The sequence below is a fragment of the Sciurus vulgaris genome (genome assembly GCF_902686455.1).
Source record: "Sciurus vulgaris genome assembly, chromosome: 16".
In the NCBI taxonomy this organism is placed as follows: domain Eukaryota; kingdom Metazoa; phylum Chordata; class Mammalia; order Rodentia; family Sciuridae; genus Sciurus; species Sciurus vulgaris.
In genome coordinates, this window is record NC_136477.1 from 47,120,532 (window position 1) to 47,136,534 (window position 16,003).

The window sequence follows — 16,003 nt, forward strand, 5'->3', positions numbered from 1 at the left end:
CTGATTGTAAGTCCTTTGGGTATAGGCCGAGGAGTGGGATAGCTGGGTCAAATGGTAGGTCCATTCCAAGTTTTCTAAGGAATCTCCACACTGCTTTCCAGAATGGCTGCACTAATTTGCAGTCCCACCAGCAATGTATAAGTATACCTTTTTCCCCACATCCTCTCCAACACCTATTGTTGCTTGTGTTCTTGATAATCGCCATTCTAATTGGGGTGAGATGGAATCTTAGTGTGGTTTGGTTTGCATTTCTCTTATTACTAAAGATGTTGAGAAAATTCTTTCTTGATTAAAAAAAAAATACACCCAATTGTACTGGCCTTTGTTTTTGCTCTTCCCTTTTCTTCCAGACTGAAATATGAAGGCAATGCCTGGAGGTATGACAACCATCTTGCAACCATGAGGCAGCATGCCTTTAGGATAAAGGGATGGAAAGAGAAAAAGATCCTATTTCCCAACAGCATTGTCAAGCTGCTGTTTCAGCCTTTGATGACACATCTGTGACCTCTTAAGCTAGAAAAATAAACTCCTATTTGCTTTGGCTTGAGAAGTTGAGTTTTCTCTCATTTTCAGTCAAACATATTCCCAATTGATGAGTCTGATAGGACTTGCCAAAGAAACAACATTTCCTTGAGGCCTGGAGGATAAGCATCAGCATGACTAAATGAGAAAGAACATTCTAAGCTGAGGGATAATGTGTATAAAGACACTGGGCATGAAGAAGTGATCGTGGCCAGATAGCAGGGCCCTGTAGGACATGATAAGGACTTCCCTCTCATAATTCACACTTTATAAATTTTTCAACAGAGTTGGGGTAATAAAACACACCTCTGAGTCATGTGTCCTTTGGTGGCAAGGATTCAGCTCTCCCAGAGTACAAGGCAGGTGCTACCTATCACTACTCAGCCTGGACACACTCTTCCTTCTCTTTACCTTGACCTGGTTAGTTATGATTCTTCAGTCAGAGTTGGAGAAAAGCGTGTGGTGGGTCAAATGGTTGATTTGAATGCTAGCCTTTGACCTCAAAAAGGGAAAGGTGAAGCTGACTTGCCCTCTGAGCAGTGGAGACAGAGGCTCAGGGATTTTTTTTTACTAATAATAGAAGGCAGCTTCCCACAGTGAGTCTAGTCTTTCAAGAACCTACTTGTCTTTTCCTTATTATTATTAATACGGGGAGAAACAAAGGTTCTATTTTCAAATTGTATGTGGAAACCATAGAAGGTAAAATTCAAGTTCCTTGGGCTGATGTACCAGGGGCAGTGATGTACCCTAGGCCTGGAAATGCCATTGGAAAACCAGGGGCAAATAAAGGTGACATCATTTCCCAGTGCCTGTCCTTGCTGTCCTCCCAAATCTGCCCCTGCAATGCCATCCATTCCATCCCTGCTTTCCACCAACCCAGGCTGGTGTTTCTCTATGGCCACCGCACTTCTCTATCACATCTGAAAAGCACATTCTTTCTAGGATAGTTTCCCACACGCTCCTGGCTTGAACAAGCAGATCAGTCCATGCAAACCTCCTCATACCCTCAGCCTCATGACTCAAAGTTTGAAGATTTCTGCAGAAGAAGATCCATCTTTAGTTGCCACTGTGGAGATGTATTGTATTTGCCATTACTGTCTGATGGTTAAAATATCAGAGTAGCCTGAAAGCACAATTACCATTGATTGGCGTGCAGATGAGTTAATGGAAACACAGAGGGTGGAGATGGGGTGCAGGAGACACACAACTCTTTTCACGCCAGGTTGGACCCATATTTGTACCTTCACTGCCAAAGTAAGATATTGACTAAACATCTCTCAGTCACCAGCAAAGACTAGGGGAACTTCCGAACTTTTCTCATGCAGTTCAGAATGTCTTTCCCTTCCCTGTCCCCTACTTTAAGCCTCACTTGCCAAACCTGCTCCCAAGACCCAACCCCTGTGACCCACCCATGAGGTCCCATGGACATCTCCCTCTTAGCAACTCCACCATCTTTATCACCTGATGCCTTCCCATTTCCTTTCTGATCCCACCCCACTTTGGCTCTCACTCAGCAAATTCCGTTTTGAGAATTACCCCTCCCAGATTAACATCTTTTAGGGGAAAAGGGCTCTTTGTGACCCCAGCTCAATCAATGGCTATGAGGGTGATGATAAATGAAGGTACAGATTCTATCCTCAGTGATACAAGGAAATGCCACACTTCCGGTTTCCAGCCTCCGATTATAGAGTTGCAAACATTGCTTCTTCCCAGCCATTAACACAGGGACTCACCCCGAGGGGTTTTGTTAGAGGGGGTAACAGGACATACTCCTCTGTTTATTGATATTAAGTGGACAAGGACTTAATTCACAACTCATTCGTTTTTCTCAAGACTTCAGAAACTCTACCAAGGGCAAGAGCTGGCACTCTCAACCTCAGCAGAAGTCAGGAGCATGGGCTGCTCTGGGGAGTACAAGTGGAGTCACATTAGGATTGGAAACAACATTTCCTAGCTCTCACCCAGGCTTACTCCCACAGGACTCCAACCTCCTGTAAGATGTCTCTTCTGGGAGTGCACAGAGGGTGTCTCACATGTGCTCTTAGGAAAGTCCTCTTGGTCACCCTGTGGCAGCCATGTTCCTCATTTCTACTCTGATTCCCTTCGGGAAGTCCATGATGCTTGTGAAGGTATTTCCAGGGTGTTCACTATGGGCTGGGCTTTCTTTGATGGTGATTCCTATACCCTAAGAATCCCTACCATGCCTCCTCCCTGTTTTCTCACATTCTGTTGCATAGGGACTAACTCCATGTGGCTTTTATCCTTGTGGCACATGGTATAAGGAGGAGAGCAGCTCTTAGAATGTTTCCTTCCTCCCAACTTCTCAGTCTCTTCCAGTTCTCAGATATGAACCCACAAAGAACTTGACTGAGGACAAAATCTGAGTGACAGCAGCCTCCTTCCCCCTGCCCCACTTCTCTGATGGTTCTCTGAGTTGTTCTTCTCCTTAGAGCCCTCAGATGCATCATTGCAACATATCTTGGGGCCTGGCTTCCTCTTCCACTTGGATAAGTTACATCTCAGAATGCTTCCATGTGTTCCTACTTCTGTTCAGAATGCTATCCGGATGAAATTCATCTTGGTTTGGTGGAGATGAAGAGGAAGAATGCTTTGAGTTGGGGGAATGGCATAGTCAAAGTTGGGGGAAGAACAGACTGTGTGGGGAGCAGCTGACTGAAAATGATATAAAGCCTGGAGCTTCTAAGGTGAGTTTAGAGAACTGAGGTTGAGGAATAGAGATTAGTTGGGTTCTGAAGTGGTACCCTAGAGCCAGGCAGTAAGGAACTCTTGACAATTATTGAGCAATATAGCAGTTGCGGTAGCCAGGCTCTAAGATGGCCCCCACTGATTCTTGCTTTCTGGTTTTCATGTTCCCCCACTGGTTAGGTTCAATGATATTGATGAAATGATGGTCTGAGGCTAGGTCAAAAAAGACATTTTTAATTCCCATAAGACTGGAAAAATTAATTTTGCATTGTTAAAAAAGAGCAGGAACAGAAGGGGCAGGAGAGGATAATAGTATGAGAATTACAGTAAAATATCAAGATATAAGTTCTTGTACCTTCTTTTGTTTAGCCACATTCCACAATAATTATTCTGCATTAGCAGAATATACTATCCATTTGGGGAAGATAACCCTTATTCATTTTCCATGCAGCCTAATTTCCTTGCCATAATAGGTACTTCATTTCTCCTATTTATTCTGGATCCTTACAAAATATGGGCCAGTGAAATTCCTGTGGTCGGCCTCATCTTCAAGGTCCACACAAAGCCAGCAGGAATGGTGCTGTCTGAGCCCATGGGTCGGGGTGGGGAGTGGCTGTTCACCAGACTGGACAGAGGGGAATGGATCAAAGGGAGAGGGAATGGGAACACAATGAATTGGACATAACTTTCCTATGTTCATATATGAATACATGACCAGTGTAACTCTATATCATGTACAACCACAAGAATGGGAAGTTATGCTCCATGTATGTATATCAAAATACATTCTACTGTCATGTATAACTAAAAAGAACAAATGAAAAATGAAAAAAAGATCAAATGTGGTTCTATATGTCCACCACATATCCATCTGTATTTTTAGTGCTATCATTAGCTTACATAAGTGTATATTTTATGACATTTTAGAGAGGTTGCTTGATTAATGACTCTGAAAAAAGTTGGAGCCCTGAGAACATATCATATGGGGTTGGGTACAGGGTTGGAAAGAAGAGGAGGTCAAACTTTCCTGGAGAATAGGAGCAACACACAGTTGATATTAATTATTCACAGATTCCATATTTGCAAATTCACCTACTTCACGACATTTATTTATAACTCCCAAGTCAATATTTGCAGCACTTTTGTGGTCACTCATGGATGCACACAAGATAGTGAGATATTTGAGTCTTTCAGCACCCACATTTCCAGCTGAATTTACAAAAGGCAGAGTTCTACCTTCCCAGCTAAGCGTTCATACAGAGATGACTGTAGGAACGGAGATGGGGATGACCAGAGGGTGGAAACACAGGGGCAGCATAATGTAGAGCAAGAAGCTCAGCTGTGGGCCAACAGGAAAGGGTTTGAATCGCAACCCCAGCACCTGTTAGTGGGGTGGCCTCAGGAGAATCAATTAATATGTCCGAACCACATTTCTCTTTTGTAAAATAAAGAATATCTAATCTATTAGAATGAGTCAATTTTAGGATGTGAGATTATAGTACATGTGTTATATATGTGTATGTGTGTATGTGTGTTCATATGTATATGCATGTAGGCATATATACATGTCCTACATAGATTATAAACTCATATTGATTATAATATTATATGTCTATGTATGTCTATATGTGTCTACATATAATTTATACAAGGAGCAATGTTCAGGGTGACTTTATAGAATATAGCTAATAAGAATAAGGAGAATCATCTGTATTCTTGTCTGAACCAGTGGTAGACTTGCTGCTCTGTCCAGTCACTACAAAAGTGACCATCATGGGGACATCCTGTAAATGGTAGGGGCAAGAAAAGTTGAAAAGTAGTCAGAAGAGGCAAACTGAACATTACTTTTCAATTGAGTGACGTGTAGTCAGAACAGCCATCAAAAGAATGGTTGGCTATATAGCCTGGAACCAGACCAATAAAGGAAGTCATACAGAGCTGTCCTCAGGCAAATGGAATGGCCATCAATTCAGTTCAACGGAAATCATTTTATTAGATGTCCTTAAACCCCTGCTAGATTCAAGGACTAACTTTGTAATCTTCGACAAGTGCCAGCAGCACAATGATGTTCTCTCAGGTGATACTGCCAAATTTTTATCCATGTACACAATTTATAATTATTTATACTTTTACAAGGAACATACCCACAGTTGCAGTGAAGAGTATGAGATGGCAGAGTTGAGTGACTTGTATAATAGGCTGGACCTCAGGGTACATCTCACTGTGAGAGAAAAAGTGGTTCACAAAATCAGACATAAACCATGTGTATTTACTGGCATGCCTCCTGATTCATTGAAAAAGTACTGACAGGAGATGATGTTAAAGGGAAAGCAAGTAAATAGAGAAGTAATTATAATCTAATCTTACAATCTAATTCCTTCAAATACCACCAAAAATTCTTCCCAGTGTGGATCTGCTGAGCCAAGGGGCATAGATACATGCTTTGCTAAGTAGATACTACCAAACAGCTTTCCAAAGTTTTGGTGCCAATTCACATCCTCATCAGCATTATAAGTTGCTTCTAGTTGTTCCACGTCTTTGTCAACACTTGGAATCATTCATCTTTTCAATGGCATCTTGAATTCTGGGTGGAGCATCTCAAGGACACAGAGTACAGTCGGAACTCTATCACAATGAGGATTCCTGCCATGATAGCTAGGTGGTTCCCAATGCCTGGTCTCCGGGAGCATCATTTCTGTGTTTGGTTCTTCTGCCTTCCCAGCAAGTCTCTGAACTCTCAAATATCCTTCCTATGAATTCCATTTGACTTTAGCTAACTTGAGTCAGTTTCTGCTGTCTGTAGTCAAACAACCCAACTAATGCATCAGTTAATGGGCACTCTCAGCTGGGCTCCTGTCCTCCCCTGATCTGGGCAGCAAGATAAAACATCATGTAACACACACTCTGTCTTGGAGTTATTTCCTATCTCCACCCTCACCAGGATAGTTCCACTTCACTGTTTTTCCACCATGCCAGTTTCTATGCCCAGAACTATCTCCCAACTCCCTTTCCATTCAGAAACATATATTAGGTTATACTTAAATAATACCTCTCTAAGAAATTCTCTCTGGTCACCTCAGACAGTTGCTCCCTACTCTGCTCAGGAGAATTCTGGTCATATCCTGTTTTGGGCTGAATTGCATTTTCCCCAAATTCACATATTGAAGCCTTAACCCTGAGTACCTTAGAATGTGACTATATTTGGACATGGGATCTTTAAAAAGGTGATTAAAATTAAATAGGATCCTAGGAGTTTGTCTTTATCCAGTATAACTAGTGTCCTTATAAGAAGATATTAAGATGCAAAAGGAGACATCAGAGCTGTACATGAATTGTGAAAAGATCATGTGAAGAAGACAGACACAGTTAGAGGCTGGCTATCTGCAAGACTCTTGAGAGAGACTTCTGGAGAAACCAACCATGACAACACCTTGATTTTGGACTTTTAGCCTCCAGAACTATGAAACAATAAGTTTCAGTTGTTTAAGTCACCTAGCCTGTGCCATTTTGCAATGACAACCCCGCAAATGAATACGACACCCCCACAAAGATACTTGGGGCTGCTACCTATAATCATGTTCTACCTGACTGATCCCTATCTTTAAGAAGAGATCAGTTAACCTGAGCCTGCCTGGCTCTAATCAGTTATTGTTTGATGGACTAGGGAGGCATGAGGGCAAAGGCAAGAAGGGCTAAACAACTTCCCCCTGTACCATCTTCTCAGCTTCCTCTTTGAAGATCTGGTTCAGTCCCCAGATGCAGGAGTTTAAGATCAACAGAGACTAGTCATGCAAAGACCCTGCACAGTTCCATCAAATTCTTCAGCTGTGAGCTGTCACCACCTTTCAGCAATGTGAACCCAAGTGCTTGGGTAAGATCCATCCATGACTTCAGTCCCTGATATGGGTTTATATAAAACACATCTTTAAGTGAGCTCAGTTGTCCACAGCTTAAGGGGATGTTCCTGGAAAGATTTAGGCTAGTGGTTCTCAAACTTTGGCATGCATTGAAATCACCTGGCAGGCTCATTAAAACACATATGGCAGGGCCACCTCCATCGTTTCTCAAGCAATAGGTCTGGGGTGGGGCCTGAGACTTCACTTTTCTAACCAGCTGCCAAGTGATGCCAATGCTGCCAGTCTAGACACTAATCCAGGCAAAGGGAAGTAGATATTTTAGGGAAGGCAATAGAAATGATTCAAATAATGTTGAAGGAGTTCCAGGAAGAGTGAGATAAAAGGTGATAGGAATGTATGATTTATCCAAAGTGCTCAGCAAATGCTGGACAAAGTCTGACCGTGGTTATATAAGCCATGGGACGAATTCTAGAAATGGGTGCAAAATGAGTTTGTAAGACTATATTTCAGAGCCCAGGTTCAATGGGACAAGGGGTCAGTGGAGAAAATCTCAGTTCATCTTCAGCTCTGCAGGCATTTCTGGAGGTACTATAGCTTATAAGGTGAATGAATACTGAACTGGAACAGCAAGCTATGGCGAGGAACAGAATTGGAGGCTGGCTTACCCACCATGTGCCATGGCAGTGAACTTCAGCCTTAGCTACTTTGTTTTCAGCAACCCTTCTGAGTTGCTGCAAGAATCAAATGAGATTTGGACACAGAAGCATTTAGTAAGTTGTGAAATTCTGCAGAAGCACAAACTCTTGAGGAACTGCATGGGCTGTAGAAATGAACAGGGCTACAACCTAGCCCATAGGCAGACATGCTTTGGAACAATGGGTCTGCATACTAAGTCTCCAAATCACACAAGACTTGTCTGCTCCTCTGTATTTTCTTTGTTACCCTTCTAATCTAAGCTATGGAGGCAACTAAATAACTTCCCATTTCTTGCTCCCCAAGTTAATTCATTATAAGGCACAGAAAGGGAGTGTTTTAAAATCTAGTTAGGTTATGACATTCACAGACTTAACACTTTCTGAGGGCTTCTTCCTATTGTCACTAAATCAAATTTAAATTCTCTCCCCAAATTATGGAACTATGCATGATCAAACCCAATCCCATCTGTCCAACCTCAGCTCATACCACTCCTCCCAAAGACAAGCATGTCTATTACTTCCAGGAATGCGACAAACTCCTTCTGGCCTCAGGGCCTTTGCCTACTCTCTGCTCTCTACAGAAAAGGCTTTCCCTCAACTATTTGTTTGGTTTATGCCTACTCATTCTTTAGATCTCAGTTGAGGCTTACAAAGACCCCATAATCTCAACTAGAGCATCCTATTGTTCTCTCTCAGAATACCTTGTTCATTTATTTTCAACAGTTTTTAATTACATACATTTTTGGTTTGTTTAATGTCTGTCTTCCCAACCACATTGTCAGGCTCTGAAAGCTGGGATCATGTCTGTTTTATTCATCACTTGTATAATTCAGGGTGTTTTGGATACAAGCAACAGAAATCCATTTGGCTAATCTAAGCAAAAATGAGTTTGTTGAAAGGACATCTGGAGTTTATAGTCAGGCCAGAGAATAGTGCTTGGAAACAAGCAGGAACAAGACAGCCCTAAAAACTAGGAAGATAAAATGACAGGAAATTTTCTAGTTAAAAACAGCCTGACTGGGCACAAGGCTCCCCAAATACCAACTTGTTTTCAGTCTCTTTATTAATCTGTTTTGATTTAAATTCCAGAGTGAGAACATTTAATTGCCCTGGTTTTGATCATGGTAAATATTCTTGGTTAAGCGGAGAGAAGCCTCATCAGACTAATCCCCCCAAAAAAGAAGTCATCTTACACACTCTAAAAACCAAAAAATTGCTTGGTTTGTTCTTCAAAAGGAGGGGACTGCCTGCTAGGTAGTCCCCCTGCCTCAAACAAGGTTTATCCACTAGGCCACTGTATGCCTGCTGGATGCTTAGACATGGTAGCCACCCAATAAAATGTTCGCTTCTTGGCAAGGTTGAGGACTTTCTCAGTGATATATGTTCAAAGAGAAAAAGCGTTGGTCTTGGTGCTTCGGAATATAAATTCCTTGGCACATTTAGATAATACTTGGAGCAAAGCAACCAGAATTAGTGTCATAGAAGCAGTGAGCAACTGTGATACAAGAGTGTCTTATTCCCTTCATCCAGGGACAAATCTACATATTCCTGAGATGTCATAGCCAGGACTATTTGAATGACCTCAGAAGATGGTGATCTTTACCTCTCAAGGTCACCTTCTCTGACATTCACCAGAAAAGTACTCCCTTCAGTCTTTAAGGACTTACAACCCATTATGCATTGGGCCACCTCATAGGAAATTGAGAAATAGAAGAGATGTTCAAAATGAGTTTTCTCTCTTGGTGTTTAGAGAGGATCAGAAATACCTATGGCTTTCTCTTATTGTTGACATTTATTAGAAGGAAACAAGGTGTGGAGGAAAGGAGTGTGAGGGTCTGATCTTATCTAGTTAGCTAGTAGAACATTCTTATGATTCCTGGTTAAAGGATTTTTTTCTTTTCAACACTTTTTGGTAAAACAGTCTTAATTTCAAGAATAGGAGAGAAATAAAACATCTCCAGATTCCATTTCAAGTACATTATCACTGTCAAAAAATTTCCCCAAGCGTTCTGGGCCAGACATCCGGATTTCCAGATAGATTTTGAAGCCAAGCAGATTTTAGGGAAAGGAAGCATTTCAATTATCTCTTAGCTTTATAAACCACTCCCAAAACTTTAACAACCCTTCTTTTTCATTCTTATGTGACTTGACTGGTATCAGCTGAGTTCTCTTCTACCTGGCATAACTGAGGTCACTCATGAGTTCTATCCATCTGGAAGTTTGACTGAGCCTGAGACATCCAAGAGGGCATCTCATCCTTCAGGATCTCTCGCCATTCTGTAGTTTAACACAAGCTTCCTTATGGCATGGCAGTTTGTTTCTAAGAAGGAACATTTCAAGAGAACAAGACCCAATGTACAATCACTTTTCAACCCTCTATAGCACCAATTTGCTACTGTGAAATTGACCAAAGCAAGCCCCATGGAAGTCCAAAGTTAGGGTTGGAAGTAAGTGCATAAGGGTATACATACCAGGAGGTATGGGTCATAGGTGGCCAATGATATAACAATTTACCACAAGAGAGCAGACTGAGTTTCCTCAGTTGTCAGTACTTAGGTAAGGATGCACGACCTAGGATATGGTCCTCTGAAACTCAATGTGATTAAGGGTGCCTTACCCTTTGCTTTGAAATTGGCTTTTGTCCTGAGATACAGCTGAAAAGATGAGTTTAGATTATAGTGTTTTTATTTCAAAACACTGTCTCCTCGGCCACAGATGTTTGAACCAGACTGGACACCTGACCTAGCAAAAATCAATCCATTTACTCAGTTGATCCAATCAGGTTCTCTCCTGTGACTTTGGAGTTGGAATGTTGAGAGACTAAGATCTCAGTTGGTTGAGAAATTATAGAAGATTTCTATTTTTTACATATTTGTATATGTTAGAGTATACTCTAAAATAAGTTGTGTCTTCTGAAATATGTCCCAGACCCCTGAGAGGATGGTGAGGACACCTGCCAAGCCACAGGTGATAGTTTTTTAAGAAATAGTAGTAAATAATGAGGTGCTAGAGGGCTTCAAAAACTAAAATAAAATATATAAACTATTCACTAGAAATATCATAGTTCTGTTCCTCCTCCTTTACTCCAATGATTTTTCAAAAGAAGACTTTGCTGGCCCAAAGTAGATAAGACAAGTGGAGCACAGCAAAAGAGACCCCCCAGGTTTTTGAACCCAATCTAGATTAGCCAGTCAGTTGATCTGCAGACCCATGAACACGAGAATAAATTTTTGTTGTACATCATTGATATTTTGAGGCTGTTTTTTATATAACATTATCATGCCAAAGCTGGACTAATACAGATCTCAATGTGAAAGGTCCTGGTTGATTAATGTGCTGCTCTACTGATTACTTGGGACCTCAATCTCCTTCATCTTGTAATTATACTAACCCTTTGAATATTGTCTTCATCTGTGTTTTGGGAGCCTGGTCACAGGCCTGTTGAGGTTCCAGCCTTTGGAAATGGAAAAACACATGGAGAAGCACACAGACAATATTTAAAATTCAAAACTTGGAAGTCGCAGGCATGGTTCCCACTTCCATTCAACTGGCAAGAATATAGTCACGTGATTATACCCAGCTGCAAGGGAGTCTGAGAAATATAATCTCTAGTTGAGCAACCATGAATCCAACTACTAAGGGAGAAGGGGAAAACAGTTTTTGGTGAACAGTTAGCAATCTTCTCTTACAGGTGGCATCTTAGTCCATTTTGTGCTGCTATAAAAGAACAGCTGAGATTGAGTTTTACAAAGAATGTAGATTTTTTTTTTATAAGCTGGAAGCTGGAAAATTCAAGATCAAGGGGTCCACATGTGGTGAGGGCCTACTTGCTGTGTCGTCCCATGACAGGAGGCAGAAGGACAAGAGATAGCAAGAGAATGAACTCACAGCCTCAAGTCCTTTTCTAATCAGCAAAAATTCATTCTGGAGGGCAGAGGCCTCAGCTCTCAACACTGTTGCATTGGGGATTAACTTTTCAACACATGTTTTTGAGGTGACATATTAAAATCAAAGCAGATGGTAAAAAAAAAATGTTTAAAAAAATCTGTGGAGATTTTCATGAACCATAACATAGTATGAGTTATTATAGTGACATGGCTTCTGAAAAAAATACAGAGAAGCAAACTTGATGCCAACTTGCACAAACTGCAATGAGAAAATGTGGCAGATAAATCCTGTTTTATCTATATTGTTTAACCCTCCCACACATTATTGTAATCAATTCAGGAGGGACAGAGAAAAAGGTAAGCATGTTCAGAGAGCATGAACAGGATGATGAAGGCCTCACAGGCAAGATGTAGACAGAATAGGTGAAGACCTTGGGGACTTTTATCTTGAAGGGAATATTTGGGAAACAAATTATTTGCCTGTAAATGCTCCAGAATATGTCATGGTAAAAGGAGATAAGGTTTATTCTGTCACTGCCTCCAGAATAGATATAATAAGAGTTATAATAGATAAAATCAGAGAAAAGTATGTTTATGTTTGTTATAAGAAGAGTCTATCAGAGAGATGCAAATATTATTTATACCTCAGATACATTTGGACTTCCACAAGAAACTAAAAGAATGGTAGAATTTATCAAATACCTATGATATGCTAAACACTATTAGGTACTTTCACATACTTGCTTCCTTCCAACTCTAGAAGTCTTTTTTTTTTTTTTTTTTTAATTGTAAACAAATGGGATACATGTTGTTTCTCTGTTTGTACATGGCGTAAAGGCATACCATTTGTGTAATCATAAATTTACATAGAGCAATGTTATTTGATTCATTCTGTTATTTTTCCCTTCCCCCCACCCCTCCCACCCCTCTTTACCCTCTATACAGTAGTTCCTTCCTCCATACTTGCCCCCCTCCCTAACCCTAACTCTAACCCTTCCCTCCCCCCCATTATGTGTCATCCTCCACTTATCAGCGATATCATTCGTCCTTTGGCTTTTTGAGATCGACCTATCTCACTTAGCATGATATTCTCCAATTTCATCCATTTGCCTGCAAATGTCATAATTTTATCATTCTTTATGGCTGAGTAATATTCCATTGTATATATATACCACAGTTTCTTTATCCACTCATCAATTGAAGGGCATCTAGGTTGGTTCCACAGTCTGGCTATTGTGAATTGAGCAGCTATGAACATTGATGTGGCTGTATTTCTGTAGTATGCAGATTTTAAGTCCTTTGGGTATAGGCCAAGGAGTGGGATAGCTGGGTCAAATGGTGGTTCCATTCCAAGTTTTCTAAGGAATCTCCACACTGCTTTCCATAGTGGCTGCACTAATTTGCAGCCCCGCCAGCAGTGTATGAGTGTACCTTTCTCCCCACATCCTCGCCAACACCTGTTGTTGCTCGTATTCTTGATAATCGCCATTCTAATTGGGGTGAGATGGAATCTTAGGGTGGTTTTGATTTGCATTTCTCTTATTACTAGAGATGTTGAACATTTTTCCATATGTTTGTTGATTGCTTGTAGATCTTCTTCTGTGAAGTGTCTATTCATTTCCTTAGCCCATTTGTTGACTGGACTATTCTAGAAGTCTTGTGAATTGGTGAGGCTACATCCTCCATCCATCTGAACAGGCCATTGTCCTCCACGTCTGTTAATTTGTACTAGTTCCAGTCCCAGTCTTCTCTTTATCTAAATTGGTCTCCAAATTTTGGAAGCAATTTATTATAGCTTCACAATTTTTTCTTCTGACCCTATTTTTCAGGACTCATTGACAATTCTGCAGAGAAGATAGATGAGTTAAATTTGGGAAGTAGAACATTCTAGGAATAAAATCCGAGGATGTTGTGTATCTACCAGGTTATGGTTCGGGGTGGATGGAGAAGCTGGCAAGAGCAGGGAAAGAAGGAAGCCTACCACTTAGTCATCTTATGATTTCCAGCAGAAACCTGAGATCTTGGAGAGGGGTTATAGTTCTGACCAGCATAGCTCTGTGGTCGCCCTCATGTCTGCTGCTTCACCACAGATCCTGGAGAGTACTCTGAGAGGGTGAGTGACTGGTTTGGAAGCTCTGCCCAGTGCACAGATGTCCAGGGTCTTCCACATTCCTTCTCTGGGAACTAATGGGGAAAGATGTCCTTCCTAATATATTAGGAAGTTCCTCTTTTGTAACTAAAGTCAATATAGCCCTTTTTCATTCTTTGTACATTCTGAGTCAAAGTTCCATGACCCTCTCCAATCCAGCACTTACTCTAGTCAATGCCAATCTCTAACATTGTGTGATTCTACCACAGGAACTGCAGGCTAGGGCTAGGAGGTGACACAGAGAAAGAGATCCTAAAGCTCCAAATCTCCTTAAAGCATATGAGGAACTTTGATGTTTTGTGGGTACCTATAGTAGATGGTAAGAACTTCCCACCCTGTCCCAGAAAGTTGAGGGAGACTTGCAAGGGTGAGGTAGGAATCTATTTGGACACAACAAAGTATCACAGGATGTGCAATTTACACAACAGAAATGCATTCTCTCACAGTTCTGAAGATGAGAAGTCCAACATCATGGTGCTGGCAGGGTTGGTGTCTCCTGAGTCTTCCCTTCCTGGTTTGTAGACAGACTTCTTGTTACCGTGGCTCATGTGGCCTTTCCTCTGTGCATGTGGAGAGAGTTCTCGGGTGTCTCTTCCTCTTCTTATAAGGACACCAATATCTAAAGGCCCTATTCCCAAATATAGTCACCTTGGGAATTAGGATATTAGTTTGGGAATTGAGAGAGCAAAATTCAATCTACAACATGATCCACATGGGTTGTATTTCCTTTCCCTTATTTTGGAATGGATGCTAAAAGATTTCTATTTTCAACTGAGTTGGTCTGAGCTGGACTAATGATATATACTAAGAAAGATGGTTTATAGAAAAACAGACACAGAATGAAAAGTACAGGACAGGCAGAGTAAAATGAGCCTAAATTGCATTATATACATAAAAGAATTGTTAAAATGAAACAGACAATTGTGTTAGTGAGCATAGGAATCAAGTAGCAATCACATCCCCTGCTGGTAACAGTATAAAACAGTACATTTACTTTTCAAAACAGTTGGGCAGTTTTTTATAAAACAGTACATTTAAACTTACATTTATCATATGACTCAATAATCCTACTCCTGATATATTCTGTGTATATGCATGTGTGTGTATATGTGTGTGTGTGTGTGTGTGTGTGTGTGTGTGTGTGTGTGTGTGTGCGTTCAAAGAGACACTGGGTCTTCACTGAAGTATTATTTACAATAATGCCAAATTGGAAGCAACCCAAATGCCCATCAATACTGGTGTAGGCAAGTAAATTACAGCCTATTCACACACTGGAATCCTTTACAGCACTGAGAATGAGTAAATTACTGCTATATACAATAACATGGATGAATCTCACAAATAAAATATCAAATGAAAGAATTCAGTGTAAAAATAGGTGAAGTTGACAACACCAGGCCTTCAGGACCCCCAGCCAGACCCTCCCATGCAGATTTGGCACCTGTGCCCCTTGATGCCTATGCTGCAGCTCTCCTTTTGCCAACATTTTTGGAAGCTGATGCAGCCATCTTGGATTATCTCAGAAGCAGAAGCCACCATCTTTAGGTGGGGCAACTCCCATCCTGAGAGGCCTACCAGAGACTAGAAGCTCATTGTCAGGTACCTCTCATTTATCAGGTTACTGAACACTGGGAGGTTTGAATAGTATATGTCTGTTATAGTGTAGATTTCTTTTCTTCTTTTTAAATTTTTAAGTTTTTATTTCTTTATTTTTCTCACTGTTTCCTTTTGTTTATCTGTTTCTGCAGAGTCTCTTTCTCCCTTTTCTTGTGCTAACAACCAACTTCTTTCAATTCCACTTTCATTCTTCCTACGAACTAGTACCTCTATATATGCTTTTCTTATCCCACTAACAGTTACACCCTATACCCCTCCCCATCCTCTTTGTCCAACATTAGAAATTGTTGACTTCATTGAAAAACTATTGGTTATACTGTAGATAATAATTGAACTCATCCTCTCTGTTTATTATGACAATACTGTTAACATCTTCAAAGGGGCTATTTGGTACATGACTGCATATTGTCTGTACTGAGTGCTGCTAATATTGATCTCCCCCTTAAAGGTGAGGTATTGGAAACATGCAGGGTCACTATAAGCCTATAGGGGGAAAACTGCAATACCTCAGATCCACACTGCTAAAAGGGAAGGTACATGAACAACATGAAAAAACAAGGGAAGAAAGTG

At 40.9% G+C, this 16,003-nt stretch overlaps 1 protein-coding gene and 1 long non-coding RNA gene across 9 annotated transcripts in view; one reads left to right on the forward strand and one right to left on the reverse strand.

Moving 5' to 3' along the window:
* Window positions 1-1,055, forward strand: part of LOC306647292 — a 76,723-nt gene extending 75,668 nt beyond the window's left edge. Inside the window, exon 6 of the long non-coding RNA XR_013760076.1 lies at window positions 351-1,055. This is a non-coding gene — a long non-coding RNA (uncharacterized lncRNA). The remainder of the gene's footprint in view (window positions 1-350) is intronic.
* Window positions 1-16,003, reverse strand: part of LOC306647287 (uncharacterized protein) — a 120,345-nt gene that overhangs the window by 65,386 nt on the left and 38,956 nt on the right. Inside the window, exons 4-5 of one of the 8 annotated variants that reach the window (XR_013760071.1) lie at window positions 5,373-5,449; window positions 3,530-3,853 (exon numbers count right to left, since the gene is read on the reverse strand). The exons of 4 other annotated variants lie outside the window; for them this stretch is intronic. The gene's annotated coding sequence lies outside the window, so the exon portion shown is untranslated. Of the gene's footprint in view, window positions 1-3,529; window positions 3,854-5,372; window positions 5,450-13,331; window positions 14,465-16,003 lie in introns of those variants that run through there. 3 more of the 8 variants (XR_013760070.1, XR_013760072.1, XR_013760073.1) reach the window with 3 other exon arrangements.